The sequence below is a fragment of the Equus przewalskii genome, chromosome 30 (genome assembly GCF_037783145.1).
Source record: "Equus przewalskii isolate Varuska chromosome 30, EquPr2, whole genome shotgun sequence".
NCBI lineage: Eukaryota > Metazoa > Chordata > Mammalia > Perissodactyla > Equidae > Equus > Equus przewalskii.
The window spans coordinates 6,398,125-6,415,541 of record NC_091860.1 but is presented as its reverse complement, the minus strand read 5'-3'; the positions used below and the strand labels follow the sequence as shown (position 1 = coordinate 6,415,541).

The following is a 17,417-nucleotide window of genomic DNA, read 5'->3' as shown; positions in this document are numbered from 1 at the left end:
TCACGGTTTTATTTAGCCATGAAGATGAAGACAAGCCTACACACCTGCAGTCTGAATAAGTCAGTGGGCCCAAAAGGAGATTGATGAGTGTGGCCCGGGCTGGCTGTGTGAGCCCAGGCCGCTCTGCGTGATCTGAGGCTGTGTCTGCAGCGCCTGCCATTTCTAATCTTGCCGTGGGGTTTGGCTCCCATTCTCTCCCTCGTCCCCATCTTATTTATCAATAGCATGTGAATTAGAGCAGAAGCTAACAAACAGACAATGAGCTGACCATGGCCATCCTTCCGCCTTGTGAGGACAGCCATGTCCCAGAGGCCTGGATGCACCCCCTTCCCTGTGGCATCTAGATTTCTACTTTCTAGGGTCCCACCTGTCCTGGTCTGACAGGACCTTTGACTGAATAGAGAAAGGGACTTAGGAGTAGATAAGGATAAGATCTAGAATGTTTACATTTTTTTCTCTTAACTGCCTCTTCTATTCGCCCCCTCTCACCCCCCTCCCGCACCCAGTGGGTGCCTATCACTGGAGCAAATATTTAACCTAAAAAGTTCCTCAAGCCACCAGCAAGTGAGCAGACAGTGTCCGTGATGAGTTTTGGACCTTGCTGCACTCAGAGTATTTTTAGTGTCATTAGCTTTGGAAACAAAAGAATATACAGAACATCATCAGTCACATTGCTGGGCTGGCAACTTTTGGGGTAGTAGCCCTAAATTAAAGATGACAACACTTAGCAAAATAAGCAGCCATTAGGTGCTTATTAGGAAAATGTCAACAAAGCCTCTGGCTGTTGGTGAAAGTTAACCAGGTTATAAATCATTGACCTTAACTACTAAGATACAGATATTCTTTTGACCATTTCATAAACATAATTGGGGAGAAAACAAACCAGCCATTTTGAATTTATTTTGAAACAACTGTGTTTTCGTGTATTGTGAATATTCATGAGTGAACAGCAGAGTTGACGTGTATGTGTGTCTGTACTTTAAAGACCTCAAAACACAGAAAAGCCTTACTGTTCACTAGACAGCTAACATCTGCTGCTCTATTTCAAGTGATTAACTCATCGGTGATGACTTCTCACCCCTTTGGATAAATCAGAGCGTCACTGGCTACAAGGATGGGGGTAGCCATCCTGCATTCTATGAAACAATTATCCAGTGAACTCTAGATAATTTTATGTATTTCAGAAGGGACTTCCAAAAAGGTTTTCCAACATTTCTGTCCCTAGACAGCCATTAGCAACAACTAAAAAAATATGGAAGAAGCATCTGCATTTCACACCCCTCATCCCTGATGCTCCACGGAGATTCGACAGATGGAAGCACAGCAGTAGCTCTGCAAGTGGTTGCCAAACAGGGCAGCCAGATGAAGCAGGGAGAGAAGAGGTGCTATTCAAGACGCTGAGGGGGATGCTCGTCTCTGAACCCTGCTTTCTCTCAGGTAGCCATTCACTGACACCACTGCTAGATCGAGGCAGTTGGAGCCCGGAGGCCGCCCTCACCACCCATGGAAGAAAGCTGCCTCGTCCATCATTTCACGGATGGGAAACCTTGATGCAGAGAGGGAAAGCGACTCATCAATCCACTCCATGATGGATTGTAAGAGAATTCCAGTCTCTTGTCTCCCAGCCCAGCAATCAGCCTGTCACACCCCAAAGTATCATTTCCATCATAGGATCTAAAAGGGGATTTAAGGACCAAAAACCCTTCAGTCATCAATGGCTTCTTAAATTTTCCCTGAAGAAGAAGAAGAAGAAAACCTTCTCCATTTTGGTTAATGAGCATTATTATTTTATTGAGATATAATTGACATAGAACATTATATTAGTTTCAGATGTACAACATAATGATTCGATATTTGTGTATATTACAAAATGATCACCAAATAAGTCGGGTTAACATCCATCACCATAGATAGTTACAGAATTTTTTTTCTTGTGATGAGAACTGTTAAGCTCTACTTTCTTAGCAACTTTCAAATATGCAAGACAGTGTTACTAACTATAGTCACTGTGCTGCCCATCTCATCCCCAGGACTGACTTGCTGTATAACTGGAAGTTTGTGCCTTCGGACTCCCTTCACCCTTGAGCACTGCTGTCTGTAGATTGCCTTCCTCCTCTGGATAGAGATCAATTGTCTGTGCTGTGTCTTCTTTTCTTCCCATATCAAGTCCTGGAGACCAAATGGACTTCATCCAGCTCCTGCTTTTGGATCACTGTGTTTCTGAACCTTATTATTTTTAAAAGAGAAAGAAACTGAAATTGAATCAGGACGTTTATCTTGCCATCTCCCAAACTGTTTGATTTAGAACCTGAACACTGGGCTGGCAGAGCTCTCCACTTGCTCTGAGTAAATAAATGACCCAGGAGGCCTACAGCTTTGGCTGAGACCAAGAGATTCTGAGAACTGGGGAGTGTTCTGGAATTCTAAGGGTGACCATTTTATCCTGAACTTCCCATGGGGAGAAATACCACCATTTTCTATTCTAATGGTAATGATCTGTCTCTGGGCGTTTGAAGCTGGATCAACTGCTTCCAACTGCCTATTTATAATTTTCACACTCAGTCTACTTTGCTTTTTTCCACCAGATCCACTCTCTCCATCTTCATTAATTTTAAGCAAAAATTTACTAAAGTCTAGTGAGGTTCCAGGGACCATGCTACGTCTTTTTGAATAGGGATGAATAAATAACGTCTCCTACCCCATTTCCCTTCCATTCAGAACCAGCTGAGTCAGACAATTGTATTACTGATAAAGTAACATTGGAGAAAGCGGTCTCAATCTGTTGGCCAAGCGGACCTGCTAATGCCACGCCCCTAAATTAGATATACTTCCACAGCCATCGACGGCGTCACTGCTCAACAACCAGAGACCACCCCCCCTTGAGAACTGACTGAGAGTGTGTGCTGACTGGTAGATTCCAAGGGAGGAAGGAGGAAGGTGCTGGGCCGAGTGTGTTCGGGTCCTCCTAAACTTGACACTCGGATACCACTTTACTCCCTGCCTGGGGTGGAGTGTGTGAAGGAGCGCACAGCCTGGAGTACGACTCTGTATTACCAATGGGGAATAAAGGCTTCCCTATCATATAGGTGTTCCTAATTGAGAAAATCCAGGATTCCCACCCTAGGCTCTGGACCCCAAGCCTGGGGTTCAATCCCCCTGTACTTATCCTGCTATTCCTCTGATGGGTAATAGCAGGAGTTCTTTAGCTAAGAAATAAAAGTCTACTAAAACTAAGAAATTTACTCTATGCCTTAAAAAGACAGAAATATATCAGCGAACCTTTCAGAAAACTATTTCTCATTTCTTGGGTCAATCTAGTTTCTTTGTTTGTAAGAAGTATATCAAAGTAAAGTTGGACATTCTTAAATAGAACAGGTTAGCTGAGTCATTGGTGATGCTAGAGATTAGGGCTCTTGGCCTAATTTCGAATTGACTGGAGGGCATCTTCAGGGTCAAGCCGTCACTCCCCACTCACATGCACGTTTTCCAACGTATGTCTTTGGTTCTTGAAACTAGTTCTCACTTCTATAGCTCATAACTCATATTGTCCCTTACTTGGGAGGCCTTCCTTGCTCCCACCCTGAGAGGACATTTCATCCCCTTCAAGTAGCTTTTTGTGATTGATTCAAATCATACCCCATGGATTGAAAAGAGTTCAGAGCTACTGGTTGGAAAAAGCCAGGTGGCTATCCTGCCATCTCTTCCTCCAGTGTGTGAGCTATGGGAGCACCGTGGTTAGGAAAGTGAGAGCAGTTTTTATCAGCTGGGACAAAGCACTGGACAACTTTTTTCAATAGTGGGATTGGATTTCCACCCAGGCTAGGTAGTAATCAGTGATCTGGGTTCGTAACACGGCTCTCAGCACGCAGAATTCACTATTGAAAGCCCAAAGCTGCGATAACTGGCGGGGTCCAAACACAGACAGAACTACCTACCTTGGGCCTACTGGCATCATCCTGCAGGCAGGCGAAAGGAAGCGAGCTCTTGACTGGATTGTCTGATGCAGCTCTTTTCAAACTCAGTAGCAGACTCTGCTTTCTGCCCTGTCAGTAAAACGCACCCGTTGGCTTAATTCCCTGCACAACTGACACACTATTTACATTGATTTGTCTGCCAGAGGACCAGCCGTCCTTTGTGGAGGGGAAAAGTTCAATATCTGAAAAGAGGCAGATAATAAACAGAGTTTGTGCCCAGTTGTTTTTCTGGGCAGTTAGTCTTTAGTGTCCTTTGAACATGTTCATTTTTCATTGAGAAAAATCCTTTTTAAGAACACAACGTATTGTTGATTTTTTGGTGACAGTTTAATGTTAAAAAATTCTAGGTTTCCCATTTTTCAAAAGAGTTGGTAGAGATACAGAGTTTTATAAATTTTGTCTAAAAAATTCCGTCTAATTTGCCATGTAATTTCAACTTTTAACATTTCAAAGGAGTTCATTCAAATAAGCAGGCATTCTGGAGAGAGGACTAGGTTGGTGTTATAATTTGGCTAAACAAAACTCTCCCTGATGCCACGGATTCCTGCAGTGTGGATGAGCAGGCCACGCACTTAGAATCCCATGGATTTGGACAACATCACCTTAAATCCATGGGCACTCTTAAGGAAAACAAGTAAACTGAGTCATGAGTGATGCTAGAGATTAGGGCTCTTGGCCTAGTTGCAACATGACCTGAGAGCATCTTCAGGGTCAACTCATCTTTCCCCACTCACACACACAGTTTGCAACATACGTCTTTAGTTCTTGAAACTAGTTCTCACTTGCGTGGATCCTAACTCCTAACTCCTAAGCCCTTCCATCTTCCCATCCCGTGAGGGCATTTCATCCCCTGCACGCAGCCTTTTGTGACAGCACAGCTCTCACTGGCTTCTGTCTTCTCAGAGCTTCTGCAAAACCTGTGTCCTATATTACAACTCATCTACATGAGTTAGCACATCTCTCTCTAACTTCATGGTGAATTTATTGAAAGCAAGAACCGTGACTTTTATTCATTAGAATTTCAAAAATTCGCTTCAGAATTTTTGAGCTAAAAGCAATCTTACAGTAAAGACTAACGGACACACGTAGAAATACTATTGAAATGTAAAGACCATTACAAGACACATAAAAATAGTGGTGAATAAAGCAGACTGTCCACACAGAATAGGGCTGCAATACGTGCTCATTTTACAGTGCGTCATTTTGTTTAAGTCTCGCTTTTTCCCCGATTTCATAATCTGAGGGAATCTCTTTCACACCAACTATATAGGTCAGACCAAAAAGACAATCAAATTACTCCTGTGAAATAGTGAAAACGTAAAAAATGAACTTGAGTTCATAAAGAAACCAAAAGATTAAAACACAAAAGCTTCCGTAACTGGAAGAAGAGCCCCCAGTGAGGAGCGGAAGGCCCGCTGGTGCTCCCGGGTCAGGATTCTGACATCCCGCTAGTTCTGGAGTCAGCGCTGTTACTTTAGTTTTGTCAGGGGAGCAGATGAGGGCAAACCAATCTGACAACTGTATGAGAGGAGAAAACGCAGTGACCACGGATGGGGGGCTGTGATGATTTCCGGAGTGCAAATAATTGCTATACTCTACATGAAGTTAACTTACTCTCCCACTTCCAAATAGTAGATGTTGTCAGATTCTTTGAAACTTTGCCCACCTGTGTGTTTTCTTTCTTGTGGTTTAAATGCCCATGTTTCTGTTCTGATTCATGACTGACTTGTGTGAGGGCTGATGGACGTTCCGTTTCACTCCCGTGTGAAGTTGAGTAATTTACAGGTTTGACGGCTTAGTAAACAAGCGTTTAAGGTTTAACTATTAAATTAAAGCACTCCCAGCGGTCTGTAGACCCTGTACTCTGGAGAATACAAAGAATTCTGCTGTTTCTATCAAGTAGAGCAACACACCCCTAGATATATTTTTCTTGAAAACTGTGGTCGCGTAAAATGTAGTTTAAAAATCTTTTATGAAATCATTTAGTAGATCTCCATGAATATACACATTCAGAAGCTCTGATATGAGTGACTATAGAAATAGTCCTCTAGAAATGACTGCTTAGCGTTCGATGGACCTGGCCGAAAGGCGCTGGAGACAAAACTGGATTTCCAGCACCTGCTCTGGCTCTAAACTGTTGTCTGACCTTGGACAAGTCATTTTCTCTATCTGTAATGACTTCTAAGGCTTTCCACAGTTCTAGAGAACTCCATTTTTGTAGAATAGGAGATTACTTTGTCCTCCATTCTGTGGTTAATGTTGGAGACAAAATGTTTCTACAAATGAGGATAGAAAACCATGCATATCTAGAAAACCCTGGAAATTGCATTATTTGGTCTGGAATCAACAGCATCATTTAAAATATATTTTGAATTAGGTACCATAGCATTTGATCAGAGAAGCACTTTTTTTCCTGCAGTTTGTGACATTCATTAATAATGAGTTGTCCTAGTCTTCCCATGGCAAAATTTTTACAGAAGAGCCCATATGCTAAGGTATTAGAATAAGTGAGAGCTTTGCTTAGCACTACCTGAGAACTCACTCTATTTTTCATCCTCCAGGAAGCTGGATTTGACAGCTAATGGATCTGTCTTGTTCTAAAACTACCATCTGTTCCAAGGCACTTTTTAAGGTTTCTATTATCACCATTATGTGTGAGATGTATAAATATATATTCATAATTATTCATTTCTAAGAAAAAGGTGAAAACACAATTACACTTAGACTTCAAAGATATTTAAACAAATGCAGCTAAATTTAAAGTGCAGCAAATAAAGAAATTTGATATACCTGCTGACCCTCTAGTTATACACACATTTGATATCTCTAAAAACTGAAGGAATGTCTTATTGCAACGGAATGACAGGCACTGCTGGAAGTGATAGTACCACACTCAGCTTCGAAACAAGTATTGACCAATGGCAGGGGCTTCTCCGCAGCAGATGTGTGTGCTCTCCTCAGTGGTGTGTCTCAGCCACACTGGTTTCTTTTCTAGTCAGAGGGATGCTGGTACCACTGTGGTACCTGCTGGCATTTGAATTCCAGGTTCTGATTCACCTCTGTGCCTTAACTAAGCCCACTTGTTGGTTCAGTCCTTTCTTCAATTCTGTGATCCAATTAAGCTTCCTTATATGACCAAGCTGGTTCAAACTGGGTTTTTGTCATTTTAACCAAAAAATTTCCTGACTGATATGTAAAATATCAAAATATAGTGGCCTTTTTTTCTAGTCCTTTCTTCTGCATTCTCTAGCTAATTTGGTAAACTTGCCCAAGGTTGAGTTAACTAGCTGCTGATAATGTCTTATTTCTCCCAGGTAACATAGGTCCCCCTTAAACTTGACCTCAGAAAGCATTTGCCTCCTTCTGGGGAACCATGGGTGGTCAGCAGAAAGGGGAGTTTGGCTGGGGTCAAGGTTTGTTCCCCTGTTCTTCAGCGAATTTGGAATAAGAACAATATCTGGAACAAATCTAAAGTAGGACTGCCCTGATGACAAGAGAATTTGTTTTCCTCTTTCTGTAAGCTGAGAACAAGTCTTTCTTGGTCTCACACGGAAGAGGAGTTTTAGGAACCAACTGGGCAGCAAGGATTATGGACAAGAAGATGCAAGTTGAGTCATAAGGAGGCAGTTAAAGGAGAGGATGCACGGTATGCAGGCCTGTGGGATAAGGCTGGGGGATTGCAGCTGGAATTGGAATTGAAGGGGGCCCCGGAGGGTGATGATGACGAGGAGCATTCCAGAGGAGATGATGGGCTGCAGAAAGGCCGAGAAGGGGAGCGGGCCCAGCACGGTAATTGCAGAGCGGTCAGAGGTGGGGCGATCCTACCGAGTGGGGGGTGGGTTGATAATCCATGAAGCGTGTGATCAGCAACTTTAATGTAGGAAGCATGTGATGCAGGACTGGAATTTGAGAGAGGCTTTATCACAGGTTTGCAAACAGGAGTGGGGTGATCCAAATGAGATTTATGTCAGATTGTTCTCCAGGTTCTGCGTAGGAAATCTGAGGGAGCACAGGAAAGCCAATGGCAGAGCCCCAGATGGGACACTGTTGCCAAAATTGTGGGAATATATTGGAAGGGATAGGTTGAAAGGACACAAAGGCAGGAGCCAGTGATGACTTACTGCTGGGGAAGGAGCGAAGGGGAGGGAGGGACTGAAGTCACCAAAGCTGTGAGCCCCAGGAACTGACAGCAGAGCACCATCAAGGCAGCTATTTGAAGGCGGGAAGGAAGGAAGAGGGAGAAAGAAAGCAACAAGGAATCTTTCAGAAGAAAGACACAAATGACGCTTTGAAACTTAGTAGTTCTTCTAAGCTGACAATTCCAAAGAAAGAGAAGAATTCCTTTTCACTCAATGACTATTAGATCAAACCACGGGACAGTGAGAGAATTAATGCCATCTGGATTTACTCTAGGAACATCTAAACTCCTCCATTCAGGTAACTCCCTAAGGAAACCCTCTTCAAGACTTTTTCTCTGCCAAGAGATTTATATGGATATTCTTTTTCATTCTTGTTCTCTCCTTGGGAGGGAGGAGTTGTTTGAAAAATTAAATAAATGACGAATAATGATTAGGAGTAATTGTGCAAGTAAGACCTGAGCTAAATTCTTTTTATAACTTACTCTCATAACGCACAGAAACTGTTCTAAGTTTTAAGCAGAGGATTTGCAGTTCTAGTGTCTGTTTTCATAAGTGCAGAGTTAGATAAGAACGTATTAGACCCATCAACCATAGGTCCCATGCATATCCCAACTCCAGAAAAATATCTTGCCCTCTGTCCTCTAGTATCTGAATAGGAGCAGCCCTGTTGTGTATCATGCGACCCAGACCCCCAGCCACAGCTGATTGGAGCCTGATGAATGAGATGACACAAGGTCACCCAATCCATGGCCACAAATCCGCGAAGAAGTTTGGCAACAAAGCTTTGCCCAGAGATAATGGGATTAATTAGACTAGTCAGATTCCTTCTCTGGGAAATTTTGCTCCTTGGAAACTCAAAAGCCCATCTAGAACAGAAATATCTCCATCACTCTAAGTTTCAATTGTCCCTTTCTGTATTCTGTTGCCAGCTAGCCAGAAGCTCCTATAATTACCAGTCTTCTTGACCCACTAACAAAGTAAGTCAGATCCCTAGACCAGCGTCACCAGCAGAGGTGAGTTTCATTGGTGTTGACTGGAATAGCCTCAGCAGAGTCTGACAGCTGGAGTCCAGGCCAGATTTGTGGAGCCCTTACCTCCATCTCTATAGCATCAAATAAAGCTTCCTGCTCCAAGGGCACGAGAGAAGATGACTACGACATCTGACCATCCGTTACTAAGGTGTATGCAAGAACACTGGCCACACCCCTTCTCTCCTGCACGTTGCCAGCCTTAGTCCCTACATCAGGGGCACCATTATCCTAAGAGTCCTCGGGGAGAAATGTCTGCCACAGCTCTGACGTCTCTAGTCCTAAAGAGGAACGCACTACTGTCCCGTGGCCTTTCCATGCAGCGGTCTGCTGCCATCAGCCAATCAGCAGAGAAGCGACTTCTCTGATGGATCCTTCCAGATCCAGCTCTTTCCAATTATCACAGGTACAGTTAACTGCTCTTGCTGCTGGGTCAGAGCAATCAGCTTTTCCCTCAAAAGCAGCAAGCCCTGCAATGGTCACCTTTGTCTAGTCTTTCCTTCATTAGAGCATGTATTTCATCCATCTTCACAGGCTTGATGAGTGAATTGCCCGGTTTGCACTGAATGGCAGGTCTCTGATGCTACCGCATTAAAAAAAGAAGAAAGAAGAAACCCTTCATCCGGCCCACTGGGAGTGCGAAGTGCCCTTCCTGATGCTGATATTTGCCTTTCTCCAGTCGCAATCAGCCTCTGCATGCTGTGTGGTTGTGACAGGTACAAGGTGGAATCCCTGCAGAGCAGCTCCGAGATATGTCAGGAAACAGGCTTCACACACACCCTGCCTGGTTGACTAGAGCGAGCTACTGAAATTTCAAAGGAAAAGCCAGACCAGTCTGTAGCGACTAAATCACTAAGCAAATCAAAACCACAGAGAGGTACCACTTCATGCCCATTAGGATGGCAATCACAACAAAGAAAATTGACAGTAACAAGTGTTGGCAAGGATGTGGAGAAATTAGAACCCTGCTTTATCGCTGGTGGGAACGTCAAATGGTGCAGCCAATGTGGAAAATAGTCTGGCGGTTCCTCAAAAAGTTAAACATAGAGTTGCCATATGATCTGAAATTTCACTCATAGGTATATACTCAAAAGAATTGAAAGCAGGGACTCGAACAGATATTTCTGTGCCAATGTTCATAGCAGCATTATTCATAACCACCAAAAGGTGGAAACAACACAAGTGTCTGTCGATAGACAAACGGATAAACAAAATATGGTATATACACATCAAGAAATATTATTCAGCCTTAAAAAGGAAGGACATTCTGATACATGGTGCAACGCGCATGAACCTCAAAAACGTTATGCTGAGTGAAATAAGCCAGGCACGAAATGAGAAATATTATAGGAGTCCACTTCTGTGAGGTCCCTAGAATAGATGAATTTATAGACAGAAAATAGAATAGAGGTTACAGGGGCCGACAGGAGGGCACAGTATGAGGAGTTATTGTTTAAAGGTACAGAGCTTCTCTTAGAGGAGATGGAGAAGTTCTGGAGATGGATAGGAAATTTGTGGTGGCAGCAGCGCAGTTTGATATAGCATCTTCTGCCCAAGGTTTGTAAACGAAGTCCACACCCTGTGCGTCCCCGTGCCACAGAGAAGACTGGAAGCTCTGACTCTGAGGGGCGGGTTTCATCGGACCACTCCGGCTGGCTTGCAGCAGCATTGTTAATACTCTCTGCAAGTCTAGACGTCTTCTTGTATTTTTCCAAGTTCAATCAAATACACGTCCTTTCTCTGCCTGCCATTCTGGGCAGGTGAATTCTGCTGGGGAGTGTGCCTTCCCTGCTCCCAGAGAAACCCATCTGAAATGAATAAAACACGGACCTGAGCAATTCAGTCTTCGCAGCTGGTCCTTACCAGCTCATAGTATGTCTCTTGTTTCCTCCTACCCTTGACAAGCATGATGGCTTTGCTCTCACGCTGACTTTTATTCCTGTGAAGTTGAGGATAACAAGCCATCTATCGGCCCCATCACACCAGAGTTTAATTTAGACTCTGGTGATTAGCGATGCCATGGTACCCAAAACCACATGTGCAGCCGTACTTTGTCTTAACTGCACACTAACAGCGCTTCACAATTTCACCACAAAATTAGAAAAGAGGGAACCTGACAGCACTGGGATGCCATCCCTTGCTGAAAGGGCAAGCCCTGTTTCTACATCTGGCTGAGTGAGACCCACAGTCTTGGAGGACCACGACTTTGAAACTCAGCTCCAGCTGTGGTTTCTTCAATCAACAAACACTTGTATAGTGTAACTACTTTGATAAAATAAAAACATTGGCTTTCTAACTCTTGTAAGAAATCTGTCAGATTCCTGGGTAGGGACCAAATGCTCAGAAAATTCCTGTTTGAACCATATTTATAAATCAGAAGTGAAAACATGTATGCCCCAGGAAGCATCAGGCTAACCCCGTTTGTCATCTCAGTTGAGAAGATTCAGAACAAACGACAGCACTTGGAAAGAAATGTTATAATATAGCGAGGATACAGTAGAAGCAGGCTACGGGAAACACAGACACAGGCATGACAGCTCCTTGCTTTTTACCCAAATTCTTCCAAAGGACTTCTTCCCCCTTTAGCAGATCTTAGTCAAACAAAAACAAACGGCCCTGATTTTGAATGCATTTTGCCCCTTCCTACTCAGTTTTGATTTTTCCACTGTGCTGCTCCATCATCCGATGGCGTGATTCTGACAGGTTGGCGTCTGCTGGTGTTTGGCATTTCTGATGTAACACTGGCTTCATTTTATGCAAGAATTTTTATCGAGAATGAATGTCAGTTCCTAGGGTGGGTTAAGGGTACAGTTTCACCTCAAAATCCAACAAAGTTGGAGCACACCTTGGACACTCTATCTCTGTAGCTGGTCATTGGCCCTCTCATTACGTAGGAATCATCCAGGGTCATTGGTGCTGACAGAAATGTTAAGCCAATTAGACCATTCCGTGTAGTTGGAATAAAGCTGAAGAAAATGTCACCAGACTAATAGATTTAATGAGAAGAGCATGCTGTTCCTAAAGAATCCTACTAAAACCATATTGAAAGCAACCTGTAATGGAGTCCGTTATGTGAGCTTTTTCACGGTAGCAAGGATTGGGGGAGCGAAGTATGATTGCACTGTATCCACCATTACCAAAACACATTTGCTCCCCTCAGGGGTTAGGACAACTCAGACGCATTCCATTCTGGATTCCAAGGCCTTTGCCCCACGAGAGAATAAGATGGTTCCCAGAAACCTACACAGATTTCCTATTTGTGTAGTCAGCATTTAAAGAAAATACTTAAAGCTTGTAAAAACTAGTGAGATGTGGGAAATGGACAGGAGAGCATCTGCCTTCTAATCATCAGCAGCTCTTGCTTCTTAGGTGGGAACGCACCATGTGTTGGGATGTGATGGATACCATAAGGCAGTGGTGGCTGTGCCGCAGGGACACAGCTCTATGATCTTCCTCCGCCACAACCCGGCTCCGAGGACTGTGGTCGTGATTTCTATACCTGTTTTGGATTTTCCTTCTATGCAGGGAGTCCCTGGCAGCTGGCAGTGAGCCAGGGCAGATCCTCTTGCCTTTCTGGAAATCGTTGTTGCTGTGTGTTTGGGTGGATGTAGAGCTGTGCATGTCAGCACTACCCTTCTGTGACCTACCCACATGTGAGCTGAGATATTGTCCACCTGGGAGCATGTGGAAGCCAGGCCTGGCTGGCTCTTCTGAATGCTCAGGCCAGAGAATTTGGCTCAAGACACATAGAGTCCGTGAACTTGAAATCACTGAAACTTTCAATGAGTTCATAATATAGTGGCATTACTTTCACCTGGCCAGTTGCCTGCTTGATGCCCTCCCATCAAATCTAGAAGACAAGGACGGAAGGCAGTGGAGTACCATCCTAGCCACAGGGACAATATGTGTTACTATCCAAAGGAAGAGTCATGCAGATTTATCCCACTCATGCAAGCTTCAGAGAATGTGCTTGATTTAGCATCAGATGGCTATTTTGTCCATAGTATTTTTGCCAAGATTTCTAACTCATTTATTCATCCTCTTGTCACTGGGTCAAAACTACTCTTCTAATTCTGAAAACTCCTGAAAGCTAGTTCTTTTATTGCCCTTTTCTCACACTCACACACACACACACACACACACACAGAGCCATAGGCTGAGATTAAGCTCTGAGACTTCACGTTTCACATTAAACAAGAGTCCTCTCATTAAACTATTCTCTTGGAATCTTGTGATATCTGGGCTTCCTGGAAAAATGAAGGTATCTATCTCTAAATACTCTCCTTACACAGTATCTTAACTAACTCCTTACGATACTTCAATAGACTTAAGAGCTCTAACACTTTGTTTTCACTTGAAAAAACACATGCTCTTTGCAATGCCATTCTCTTGTCTGGAAGGAAGGAAGGAAACCACTATCTTGCTTTCCAATTAAAAGGCTAAGTGGAATAGTCCTTCTTAAAATTCGTTGATCATCTCATATCTCGGTAACATTTTTCCCACAAAAAGCTAATGAATATAGACAGTGTCCTCTCTTGGTCCTCAACAAATGAGGGAGCTGTGCTCATAAGTTGCATTTAGTCCCCAGAAACGGAAGATCTGAACAGCTTTCCTTGGCAGAGGACTATTACATGCCGGGTGCTCCGCATTTTCCTCATTCGTCCCCATGTGAACCCCAGGAAGGCTGCACTAATGTTGTGGAGTGCTGACTCTGTACTCACTGCTTCCACCAAATATCTCATTTAATCCTCGGAAGAGACCGTGGTGTGTTATCACATAAGGAAACTGAGGCTCAAAGAACTGAATTGATTTGCCTAAAGACACGTGATTACTAAATGGCAGCATGGAGATCCAACCCAAGTCTGTCTAACTCCAGAGGCGACATGCTTCTGCCTTCAGGTATGTTACCTCCTGACAAGCAGGGGGATTGGGAGGCACTTCGCTGTGAGTGCATTCAGCTCCTCAAATGGGGCAGCCAATTGCTTTGTGGTTAATGAGATCTACAGAGTGAGGGGAGGGGTATTACTGAGAAAACCTGTCAGCAAGTTGATTCGTATTAGGATAGGTCCCAAGCTGTGGCTCTCAAACTTTGATGCTCATTAGAATCAGGAACTTGTTTAAAATGCAGATTTCTGAGCCCCACTTCTAGCTTCCTAGCCAAGAACAGCTAACCACTAATCTTTTTCAAGTGGCCCATAAATTTACTGATGGATACTTTAATAGATTTAGATAATGGCATTAGTAGTCTTCATGGTTTGTGTTGTGAATGGCAGTTGTCACCAGGTATCTTGCCATTAAGAAATTAACAGTCTGGCGTGATGAATGAGCCCTTTGTGCATATGGGAACCCCGCAGGGAGGCGGGAGCTTATTTTCAGATATTAGTAGGAAATAGTGTCTACAATTGCATGGAACACAAAATACAGCATGTAGCCTGCAAAATGGGAATGTTAAATAAATATACTTTACTGAGTAGCAGTGGAGGTTAACTGTGAACTTAAGATGTTTTGCGCCTTTAATTTAAACACCAAGTAAGTTCCTACGATAGTAGCCCCTGGTCACCCATTGTTATGAGGAAGAGGAGAGTATTTTGTTTCCCCAAAGTGATGATGTCCTGGTGTCTGTGGGCTTCCTTCTTGTCTCTATATTAGTGTTTCAAATCTACGTCTAAGAAACTCTACCTGTTTTTTCACTTTTAAATGTTTCCTTAAGCATAGTTATTAAGACCTTAAAATTCTACATCAAATGGTTGAAAACTAGATATACCATTCTGCAATGGCTTCAACATTAGGATGTTTTGTCCTTACGGTCCCTAGTCTGTCACCATCTCTGTATCTCCGTTTCCCATGCTGTGCCTTGTTCATACTGCAGTTCCTTAGGAAAGCTGGGAAAAGTAAAAACAATAATAATAATAATAATAATATTGGAACAATTTATTGTGAGATTGCAGCAAAGAATTAATAACTAGGAAATGTTCTTCCACAGTTTTTTTTTTTTTGGAGGGGGGAAGATTAGCCCTGAGCTAACATCCACCATCAATCCTCCTCTTTTTGCTGAGGAAGATTGGCCCTGAGCGAACATCTGTGCCCATCTTCCTCTACTTTATATGTGGGACGCCTGCCACAGCATGGCTTGACAAGGGGTGTGTAGGTCCGTACCCAGGATCTGAACGAACCCCAGGCCGCTGAAGCAGAGCATGCGAACTTAACTGCTGCGCCACAGGGCCAGCTCCCTTCTACATCTTTAATTAATCCTTCAACATATAAAATCCATCATAACCTCATACATAGATTTGCCTACTGATAAACAGGTGGCCCCTGTCCACAAACAAGGCAGTGTTCTCTGGAAAAGATATTAGTTTTGTTTATGAAGAGCATCTGTTCCAAGAATGTATAATATCATGGCTCCAGTGTATGCTGTATAGAAAGGGGAAAAAAATAGGGGTGGATTTAATACTACATCTGTGACTAGTTAGTTATGGTAACCTTCAGGTATTTGGTGGTTTCAGCAAAAGTTCTAAGACACATTCCAGGCATCAAGAACTACAGGCAAGACTGTAAAAATATTTAGACAAAGAATTAATACATTCACTAGTTCGAGAAAACTAGAAAGTACAGGCAGTTCCCTGCTGACTTGAAAACTGCCCTCAATTCATCCTCTCACAAGGAGAGTGTGCTCCAGGGTCCTGAGCCCGGGGATGGGGATGGAGGGTCCTGACAGCACATGCAGAAACGGCGGGTGGGGGGGCCTGCTGGGCCTCATCAGCGATGACTAGGAAAAATGGCCCGAGGGAGGGAGAGTGACAAGAGAAACATTGGAGCTGAGAAACATCCGGAAGCTTACCAACAATTCTTCCAGCCAAGTGAGACAGTGGGTTTGGACTTTCATGTTACTTTTTAACTATTGCTGATGAAAAGCTGACTTTCACTAACGATTTATTTTCTTTTCTCAGACTTGTGTTTCATGTCTATTAATGGCCTTCCTACAAACTACTAATCATTCTCTTTGGTCTCTCTTATTTGCATGTTTCATATAATTTGCTTTTATAAAATTTAATTTTTGTTGGATTAAACCAAACAAACAAATAGCATGCAGTCAGCTTGATATACCCATCACCCAGGTACTTAAGAGGCTAATAAACAGAGCTGGAGGACAGTAGCCGGGTTTAAGACAGAACACAGAAAAAGCAAAAGTAAAACTCATAACAGATTTAAAACAAGTAGACAGCGAATTCAAGAAAACAGAGACATTTTCTGAAGTGCTGGCTCGTTTTCCTTTGACAAACCTCAGCCCTCAGCCAACTGTTTTGACCCCATTCACATGGTCTGGATTCATGACTCAGGACCTGCATAACGTGAGTTTAAGTGACCATATTTTACTTCAGAGACATTCGACAATTCAGTGTGACAGCCAGTCATTTGGTCTACCTGTCCAAAGGTATGCAGCTAGGTTGTGGTAAATGGAGACATCGATTTGTACCTGGGTCTTAATTTATAAAGGTGACCAAATGACAACATGGAGAGGTCAATGTCACTGAAAGAAAACTTTAAAGTCACTCACAGTTGCCCTAGAAACGGGAGGCATGGCCTGCCACTCAGGGCCACCGGGGGGGGGGGGGGGGGGGCGGGGAAGCACCGTATCCAACAGGAGGCAGCAAGGAGCAAGAAAGAACAGAGACCTCGCCTTTATTTGGGTCTCTGTGGAAGGCAAGGCAAGGCAGGGAAACGGCTTAGGACTGGCTGCTTTGAACAGCTCTGATGGGCTTTGGGCATAGGGGCTGTCCCTAGATGTCTGGGTTGGTTTAGGGCAGGGAAAATATTAGCTTGGTGTGTGCGAGGTAGATAAGGAGGCGGTTCAGAGCATGGGCTCCAGATCCCAGGGGAGTTGTAAACAACTGTGACCGTTACTTTGGCCCTGTAATTAGCGGAAGCCAGACAGACGAATATGGAACCTAAGAAAACACGGTTAGGGCAGGGATGGACAGTCCCTTCCACCAGGAGCTCAGAATCTAGTAGCTGAACTAAATGTGTATGCCAGTAAAGCAAACCCAAGGTACACCACGATAAATGCCATACTATCAGCTTCAACAAACGCTATGGGAGATTTATGGAGGCAAACAAGCAAAGATATGGAAAGCTCTCTTATATGGGAGATTTATGTTCTCTTCAACACTCAACTGGAGTCACTACTTCAAAACCATACAACCCTGGTCATAAATGCAACCCTTACATACATGGAAGATACCCATGTGCCTGGCACATACAGAACAGTAAGTGAA

General features: G+C 43.5%; 1 protein-coding gene and 1 long non-coding RNA gene across 2 annotated transcripts in view; one reads left to right on the top strand and one right to left on the bottom strand.

The window, feature by feature from the left end:
- Window positions 1-17,417, top strand: part of JCAD (junctional cadherin 5 associated) — a 79,572-nt gene that overhangs the window by 15,238 nt on the left and 46,917 nt on the right. The gene's annotated exons all lie outside the window — the stretch shown is intronic.
- LOC139080471 (uncharacterized) lies at window positions 1,765-4,045 on the bottom strand. Its single transcript, XR_011535002.1, has 2 exons — window positions 3,936-4,045; window positions 1,765-2,226 (listed from the first exon to the last, which is right to left on the bottom strand). It is a non-coding gene; the product is annotated as an uncharacterized lncRNA (long non-coding RNA).